This window comes from Onychostruthus taczanowskii, unplaced genomic scaffold (genome assembly GCF_017590055.1).
Source record: "Onychostruthus taczanowskii isolate IOZ18803 unplaced genomic scaffold, ASM1759005v1 scaffold7, whole genome shotgun sequence".
NCBI classification, from domain to species: Eukaryota; Metazoa; Chordata; class Aves; order Passeriformes; family Passeridae; genus Onychostruthus; species Onychostruthus taczanowskii.
Window position 1 is genome coordinate 9308322 of NW_024504786.1, and position 9339 is coordinate 9317660.

The 9339-nt window shown below is 49.7% G+C and overlaps 1 protein-coding gene across 5 annotated transcripts in view; it reads right to left on the reverse strand.

Annotated features, from left to right (window-relative positions):
- ST3GAL3 (ST3 beta-galactoside alpha-2,3-sialyltransferase 3) overlaps positions 1 to 6244 on the reverse strand; it is a 181250-nt gene extending 175006 nt beyond the window's left edge. For 2 of the 5 annotated variants that reach the window (XM_041421559.1, XM_041421558.1), the window contains exon 1: positions 152 to 6233. The gene's annotated coding sequence lies outside the window, so the exon portion shown is untranslated. Of the gene's footprint in view, positions 1 to 151 lie in introns of all 5 variants that reach the window. The other 3 variants (XM_041421557.1, XM_041421553.1, XM_041421556.1) reach the window with 3 other exon arrangements.
- Between the last annotated feature and the right edge of the window lie 3095 nt (positions 6245 to 9339).

Genomic DNA, 9339 nt, shown 5'->3' on the forward strand with positions numbered 1-9339 from the left:
CCAGAATGACAATGGTCACTGTAGAATCTGTGCACCATGTACACAGCCTCTTAAAAATAATAGGCTAGGTGAAGGGTCCCTCTTTAATTCTACTCCTTAAGAAACCAGCTAAAATAACCTTCCCCCCAGCAGCCTCCCCAGTGAAGCCTACCTGAGATCTGGGAGTGAAATACAGAGTCTTGCTCAGCCCAGTCTTGCTCAGCCATCACTGGGTATCACAGTGCATTTCTTCATGCCAGTGCTGCAGGAATCTTGAATGAGCCCAGTTCCAGCTGTGGCCATGCTGCCTCTCTGAAGCCAGGAGTGCTGTCCTTCAGTTTCTGAGATGATTGCTGAATAAACTTGAATTTCTGAGACACTTAGAACTGTGATGGCCATGAACCTCAATGGGTTCATCCTGAGCTCTCCAAACAGGCATTACCCCATCCCCTTTCATACCATAAAAGCAGCTGGAAGAGTCAGGTGAGGCAGGCAGGCACCATCCAGCCACTGCCTCCTCTCAAACAGGAATGGCAGGAGTGACTCCATCTCATGTGCTGTCACAGAGAGGAGGGAATTCAGCAAAGCAGTGGCACAAGAAAAGGCTGCAGCTCCCCATACCAGCCACACTCATGCTACAGGCCCAAGTAATTTGCAGACAATTTGATGATTTAATCAGAGACTCTCCCAAACACATGTGTTAATTTTTAACGAATGGTCAGCTGGTAGGAAGCCAGCAGAATTGAAAGGGTCAAGGCAATGGGCAGAGAAATGGCAGAGAGCCCCAGACTGCCACTGAGTAAGTGAAAGCACAGCTAAAGGCATCCTGAGGCTGTTACACAGGGAAACTCCTTCCTGGGCAAAAGGAAAGTTCTGGGTGCTGAGAGTAGGAGCATTTATAGAGAACAATTTGCCTTCTCCACTGCTTTCAATAATGCTGTAGGATTTTAATTAAAAGTATGCATTATAAAGAATTAATAAGACTCAAGTAGATTAACAACTATGCATATTAACAGCTACATTCTGAGATCTGTCAGCGAGCCAAGGCTTAATGGGGAGACATCAACAACAGGAAGCCTACTTAGACCCCCAGTGACCTCTGGTCCAGTGCCATTTAATATGTCTTAATATCAATAATCTGGATGACAAGATGAAGGCTTACTTTTGGGGCTGATAAAACACTGAACGCTGCTTGCTGCTACAGCATGAGCTGAATGCCCTGGGAAAATTATACCAGCCCCCAGCCCAGTGATGGGCTGCAAAGGAAGGTTCTTGGGAATGGAGAAGACAGGCTGTACTGCAGGGTAGAGAATCTCCCTGAAAGTGGGGGTGGGAGGCAAAATTAAGGAAAAAAGCTTCAAAAGAGCTGTCCCCACACATGACTGTTGCCATGAGCCTGCAGCACAGTACCTTGGCTCTGAGGGCCATGAGTCAGAGGGGCATGGAGAGGATTTCCAAGCAGAGCTGCAGCTCTGGCAAAGCCAACTTGATGTCTGGTCCAGCTATCCAAACTTCAGAACAGGCACAGAAATCCCAAGGAGCAGGAACACCACCACAAAAAAGGAGCTAAGGGTTTGAAATGTGACAAATAAGGCTGCATAGGATGTGAGGAGTACAAGGTAAAGGACTGCCCCAGGAGAGGGTCTCCTCACTGCCAGAAGGAGCAGAGTACTGGTAGGGGCAGAAGGAAGGGCAGAAGCCAAAGGTGAGAAGCTGAAGATGGGAAAAACCGAAGCCTGGAATTAAGTACGGCACAGTCACTGAAGGTTGCAGAGGCAGCCATCCTTACCATGAAGCAGCTTGCAAAATAAGTTTAGATCTCAACTAGATCTCAACAAGTTTAAGGTCTCAGCTTAAATTTTTTGACATCGGTGGCTCAGGCATGAAAAAGAGATGCTGGATGGATGTGCTTGCTGTATTGCCCTGACCTGTAAGCACACCTCCTGATCTCCTGTCCACAGAGCTCCAGCAGCAAAAAGGAGGCCAGGACTGATTTCTGCAAGCCAGAGAAGGCAGTGGAGAAGCTGCGGAGGGCTCTGCCTGAGGACAGTTTTGTTCACCTGCTCTTCCAGCTCATGCACATATCTTTCTAAAAACAGGTACGACAGCCTGAGCTGGCTCTGTAGCATTACATTACCTGCAGCAGCACTCATTGCCAGCCCTTGACCCAGGGACTGCGTAATTTCCAGCCTGGAGCTTTAGTACTTAATTACTTGCACTGCAGCAATCCCTTGTGTACCTTCAGCTGGCCTGCTATGGTGATGGGGCCGCTAGCCATAGCCTCCTCTTTTCATCCTGTTCAGCCTGAGCCTCCTCTCCATTGCTCCATGGTGAACTGGAGCCTCTGAAGCCAAGTAATGCACCAGCAACCTTCATACAACACAGCAACCAACTGTTACTCATACCTGTCTCTCTCATACATACCCAAGTGAGCTGATGACCCACAGCATAAGCACAGCAGCACAAGTGCCTGAGCCAATGTTCACTTCAGGTTTACAAACCTCCCCCATTTGTGTCACTCTGATCCCTTCCCCAGGTGCCCAAAGGAAATGGTCAGCAACGCTGCCTTTGGTAAGTAACTCCCAGGGCATGTCCTGTCTGCAGAGCTACAGGCCGCACCTCTGTGGGTGACTGCCCCTCTGAAAACCCTGTGATGCACCAAGGGACATCAGCATCTCCCAGGGTGCAGAGCCATAAGCCCAGAGAGATGCTCTTGAAGCGTCCCACCTCCTACACATCTGAGACAAGGGCAAGCATGATGCTAGGAAAGGGATCAAGGAGATGGGAAGTATCAAGGGCAAGGAGAGGGAAGAGGAAGGGAAAGCACAGGCATCTCAAATGCTGCCAGTCACTGGGAAGGTGGTGGGAGGAAGTGCTGGTGCTGCTGGTGCAGGTACTTCCCTGTTGGTCATGAGAACAGCTGCCTGGCCTGGGGCACTGGTTTGGCAGGGTAGCTGCTGGCTGAGGTAGCCCTGCCATGTTCCAGTGCCTTTCTTCCCCACTCCTGGGTGCTGAGGCTTATCTGCTCCCTCTAGGGAAAAGGAAGAAAGGAGAGGAACCACCCAGCATGGCACTGGCCATAGGAGCTGTGTGAGAGGGTGCAGGGGCTGAGAGCTCAATTTGCACTGCCCTGACCTCTGTGATGCAGGATGTGGCCAAAGGTTTGTGCTCTGCTGAGGGATATGAATATGCTTGGTTTTGGAGATTCAGCATTTGTGACAACCTGTGCATTCTTGCAGCTGCTTTTCATAACAAGGAGTTAGAGCAGCCAGGGGGAAAGGCCTCTGGGTGCTCTGTTTGCTGGCAGGATGTGGGCTAATAGCAGCCATGAAGAGGCAGCTGCCAGCCACAGGTAGGGGACACAGACAGAAGGGTGCTACTGAAACACCTCAATCCCCCCGAGCACCAGCAGCTGCTCCCAGCAAGCCCAGAGCCACAGTACCCAGTGAGTGCTGCCTTCCCTGGGGGAACAGCCCACACTTCTCCATTGCACCAGGTGGCTGCAGCTGGGAGAGGCATTGCATGGTCTGGATGTGGAGCGAGCCTGTCATCTCTCCCTCATCAGCACAGCCAGGCCTAAAAATATCCCAGAGTGGGTTGATGGTGGCTGTGCTACAGTCTCCATTATGCAGATGGAAATGGCTGGTCCCTGCCAGAATGCCTGGGGAAGCACCAGCTCCTCTGCCCTGCACTGGCACAGGATCTTGAGATCCTGTTTTGTGCTGCAGAAATCTCCATAGGGGAGAGGTGCCAGGGACAGACCATGGCATACAGCATCCCAGCCAGGCACAGCATACTGCTAGGGTTCTCCTGGTCAGGGCAGAGAGCTCCATAGGCTTTGTCCCTCCTGGATGCATGGGACTGAGCAGGGTGGAGAAGAAGGGTATAGTTTCACAGCCCACTGCCATGAACTCCTAAGAGTAATGAAATGGGGAGCTGCCCAGGCAGCACTTGATGAGTTAGAAGTGCACCCAGGCAGCTGAGCTGAGAGCACTATGTATGCAAGCATAAGGGCACAGGGAGCTGAAGGACAACTTAGCAGAGCAGCCACAGCATGAGTGGGATGAACCCTCAGCCCACAGGAAAAGCCAGAGAAGCACAAGAGCAAGGGGCAAATTTACAGTTTGGCAAGAGGGCTGGCTGGCTTTGTACCCTGCAACATGCTGCCAAAGGGCAAAGCTGCCAGCTCCTCCCTTCCCATCCCAAATCCACATGGCCTGACAGTGAGCACAGCTGCTGACGCTGAGCCTCGGGCAATCGCTCACCCAATAAACTTGACTGAGTGGGAAAAGCAGCAGAGACTGCTGGAGAAGTCAGGAAGGATATAGCAGCTCCTGCAGGAATGGTTTAAAGGATAAGATCATGAAGCCAGAGCCAGAGATTCTGGCTCTGATATAGACTCTTGGCTGACAGGCAGAGTCTGATTTCATCCCAGCCTCAGAGGTGCCCCCAGGATGTCACAATCATCCTTGACCACAAACCTGAAGTGCTGTTTACTCACCCTCACCGCATGGTGTGGTTTCCTCAGATCCCGGGCCAGCAGGGCAAGCCCCCTGCACAACCAAACCTCTCCTGCAACGGTGACCCAGCATCAAGGCCACACTGACTGGGTGGCACTTCCCAGGGGCACACGCTCCAAGCACAGACCTGTCACCTCTCCCTGCACCAGACTGTTGGCAGCTCCCACAGCCTGCAGGGAGCTGTCGCCAGGGATCAGAGCCCTGAGCAATCTCACCTGCTTGTAGGGCTGGAGGAGAGGTTGTGCTGGGAGAGCCGTGAGTCCAAAACACCATATGGCCCAGCCATAGCCAGGCATCTGTTCACTGGGAAGTGGAAAGTCTGCCTCAGCAGGTACCAGGCACCTCTCCAAAAAGGCTGCACAAGGGCTCTTCTGTCCAGTGGCTTCAGGAGGAAGGATCCTCTAGGCAGGCTCCAGCCTGCCTGAAGAAGGGGCAGGGGGGCAGGGATCTACTCTGAGAGGTGATGACTGTCCAGGCCCCAGGATCACCCCCGCAGCCCTAGTCCTGCACTCTCTGGGAATAATCTGTGCAGCCTCCATATAGCCAGTGCACAACTGGAGGCTGCTTCTTTGCAGAGTCTGCACAGATGGCCAAAGGACTGATCCAGGTCCCCCAAATCTAGCCTTACAAGACGACAGAGTGGAGGACACAGGCAGGCAGGAGGGATCCTGGGCAGCTGTCTCAGCCAGCATGGTCCAGGGTAGCAGTCAACAAAGCAGGCTCCTGGGGAAAGACCTCCCCAGCACACCAGTGCAATGCCCCACACAGCCAACAGTCCAGCCCAGAACAGGCAGGGCAGTGGGGCAGGAGAAACCTCACTACAGTGGGCTGGGACCCCTTGAAAGGGCTCCTCTGGAGAAGGTGAGGTGTGAGGAGCAAGAAGCCCTTCCTCCTGTGCTGGCCCATCAGGTGCTGACGTGCCTGGCTCCCAGCCCACCAGCTCGGAGTCACGCAGCTCCCATGAACGCTGTCTTTCTTCTCCCTGCTGCAAAGCCCTTGGCAGCCCCTCACCCGCTTCGACTGGAGAGGGAGAAGAGCCAAGATCTCTTTTTCTGTCCTTTCCCTTTGCCAGGCTCTGCACAGTGCTGAGGGCCCAAGCTGGGGGTCTCCCTCCTGGTGACAGCACTGCAGACCTCTGCTCCCACAGGAGTCACCCTCCAACCAACAAGAGCACGGTTGGCTCCAGCCCCACTGTGTGGACTGCTGAGGGTCCAAACAGGCTGCCCTGTGCTACCTCTACATATGAAAGAGAGAATGGCAGAATATGAGTATTTACACTTCTGCCAGTCCCTGTGGACACCAGCTGTTAAACGATGTTTGGAAACATCTATCCAGCTGGAACTGGGAGGGCCAGAGAGGACTCAGGACAGACCCATCTCTGGCTGCCAACACAACTGCTCTCTTCATCCTGCCCTGGCTCTGCTGGGCCTGGACAAGCAAAGCTGTGTTCCTGCTGCAGAGCCAAGTAGCCTGGGCAGCCATCCACCACAGGCAAACAGTTCCAAACCACATGGGCTGCTTAGCCCTTCGGTGTAGCCACTCCCCACCAACAGTTTCCTTGCTGTCCTGTATCACATCACTCCTGTTTTCCATGGAACTGTCTGCAACTTAACTGCTCCTCTGTACCTGCAGCCCATCAGCACCCACCACCCACACTAAAGGCATCCATATCCTGCACCCAAGACACTATCATTTCTTTTTAATTGCTTGGAGCTATTAGGAAGGAAGTTTGTTCTTGCCTATCCCTGCTGCAAGGATAGGCAAGAAAATTAGCCCAAAACTTGCAGAAATTAGGTAAAAGTTGCATCTGAGGAAATGAGAGTCCGAGCATATGAACTAATATCAGTTCATTCACAACCATCTGATCCCCATGTCTGAAGTGTCTCTGGAGGTCCATGGGTACAGCACACTGCCATGCCTCCCTACATTCAGCAAGACTGTGGGATTGAGTCACTGTGCTTCTTGAAGTAGTTTGCTTTGGTCTATAGCATACTTGTTGGGCTGTAAAGACAGCTTTGCTCCTCCTCCATATGGAGGACCTCAGCCTGGATATGAAAACCAGCCACCCACCTTGCCTACAGCCTGTGAGGAGGCAGCTCTTCCTTCAGCCAGCAGTGTGGATAACGGTGAGAGCATCCCAGTTCCTGGGGTGTTGGGCAGCATGACGAGCCCACGCTGCCAGGCAGTAACTCATGGGAGGTGCAAGAGCACAGGCAGCAGGCCTGTTTAATTTCTCTCCTGCATCATGTACTGAAGGTGTTCATAGCCACTAGAACCATTCATAACAGTGAGAACGTTTCCTAAATGCAAAATTCCAGGCCAAAGACACCTCTTCTGAGGCTCTCCTACCTTACTCAGTTTTGTTTCAAAATTAACATGCATACTATACCATTTAAATCTTTTTCCAGTACCCTCCCACACACTTCCCTCATTTGCTAGGTGCTGTCAGAACTGTTTTGATACTGGCATTGTCACATTACTCATGCTGCACCAAGGAGGCTGTGGCAGTGCTTGTGCATGTATCTGCCAGAGCTTCATGAAAAGATGGCAATCAGGTGAATGTTTCCCATTCCTCTGGAGACCATTCTGGTGAGGTCAAAGGACACTGCAGATACACACCCTCAGCTATGCTCATTACTGGAACCAAGCAACAAACGCCACCTGGAATGTTGTGCTCTTCATTCATCCAAGGGAGAAATCTAAAGCTGTTCAACAGCTCTAACAGCAATGTGGAAAAATTAAGACTGATTATGGGAAAAGAGGAAAAAGGCTTATTTTGATTTGAAGCAATACAACAATATTGTCCATGTTCAGTTGACAATACTACACGCTTTACCCTAATCTAAATGTCCACACTGACAGGTTTTGTGTAGTATCTACAAATTTGTCAGGGAAAAGGAGCCATTATCATTTTCCCTAAACTACAAAAGCTGGCTATAGGGATACCTGGCACATTAGGTCTCAAAGATATGAGCTGAAATAACACTACAATAAGCAAATTCCTCAAGGTTACTGATACACTTGGTGTATCAGTAACAAAAGTCCCCGAGCTAAAGTAGAAGAATCTCCTTTCTCTGACTGCCAATTCAGCAGGTCTTAACTAGCACTGTGAAGTTCAAGAGTCAACACCAAAGCAAAGAACACAGCTGTCTGAGACTGCGCCCAGGTAAGATTTTCTGATGAGTCCTCTTCTTGCACTCTCAGCTACAAAGGGAACCTAAGGCAACTCAGTTCTTGCTGCAGATGTCTCAGTTCTGTGTTTCAATGAGGAGAGATGATTCTGTGGTTCCATCCCTGTTCTAGTTAAACAGCCAAGCCGGACTCAGTCCTTAAATAACAGAACTCCACTTAGGTCTCTGAAAGACCCCCAAGAACTCACTAGATAAGCATTAAGGAGATGAATATTAGAAAAGAATAATGCTAATAGAAAAATTAGAAGCATGATGAGAATTTCCAAGTCCCGTTGCTTTAGTTCTTAAATTAGTTTAGAGACTGTCTTTTTTGAAACTAGATTTATTTCTTGAGGAAACTGAAAACAATATACAGGCTACCAGTCTTGATTTCACCCCATGTTTCATTAGAAAACAAGCACAACTGCAGACATGTCAGACAACAGGAGCCCAGTTAAAGAATGGAAGAACAGAGATGCATTGGAAGCCTTAGGATATGTCACTATGCTCCTCAAACAGTGCAGAATTAACTCAACCCAGCTAAAAACACCATAAAGAGAGAGAAGAAGCAAGGAGAATGGGTCCTACTACTGACAGTATTGCCTCTGGTCATCTGAGAAGTCTGCTGATAGAAGTCTCGTACAAGTCCAGCCACAGGCAGAAACATTGCTGCAATCAGATGCTTTACAAAGAATACAGTCACCTTTTAAATGAAAAGTTATCACTGATTTGCGAAGCTCATCTTGAATTAAAGGCAAACCACTATTTGTTTATACAAAAATTTCTCCTCATGGGTCCAACCTGAACCAGTCACAGATGGAAGCTTCATGAAAAGTGAAGAGGTCTAGTGACTGCAGCACCACATGCAATGGACCCAACAAAGGGCCATCAGAGCACACACTGACCATGATTTTGTACTGAACATGCTCAAGAAACACCTGACTAGCTGATAATCTGGCAGCCCCTTACCCTCACTGGAATGATGCTGTAAAAAGGATAAACTCTCTTCCAAAAAAGCCAAAACCACTGAAGAAAATTATCAGACATGATAAAAGTCTTGGTAATGGAAAGCCTATGTACTTTTGAGACAGCTGCTCTGTACAGCACTTCAAGCCATAAACCAAATTGCATTTGCAAAGTCAGATCACAAAGACCCCTCAAACATCAGGGTCACTGATCTTAAGTTCAGAGAGAACACAGTTTAGTCCCTGCAGCAGTTAGCAGTGTGCTCACATTTGAATAATGCAGCACAAGAACTGACAGGAAAATTGGGAAGGCCCTTTGTCTCAGAGTGCAGGATGGCAGCAGTTTCCAACACAGTGCAGTCAACTGTGCAACTGTCAACAAGAGCAAATCTGGCACCTGCAGAAAACATGCCAGCAACAGATAACAAAGCTCCTGTTCCAGAACAAACACTATGCATAGGAGCTCCTGAAAGTCACTGAATACTGTCAGAGGTGAGTGGCAAAAACTGCTGCAGGTGAACAACAGAATATATTGAGTTGGAAAGGACACACAAAAATCAATAAAATCCATCTCTTGGCCCTGCACAGAGCAGCTCCAAGAACCAACCCCAAGAACACCATACCAAACAAATCCAGCTGTTTCCTACTAGGTCATCATTTTAGGATGAAGCTGTTGAGCTATGTGTTTGCAGCACAGGTAGTATA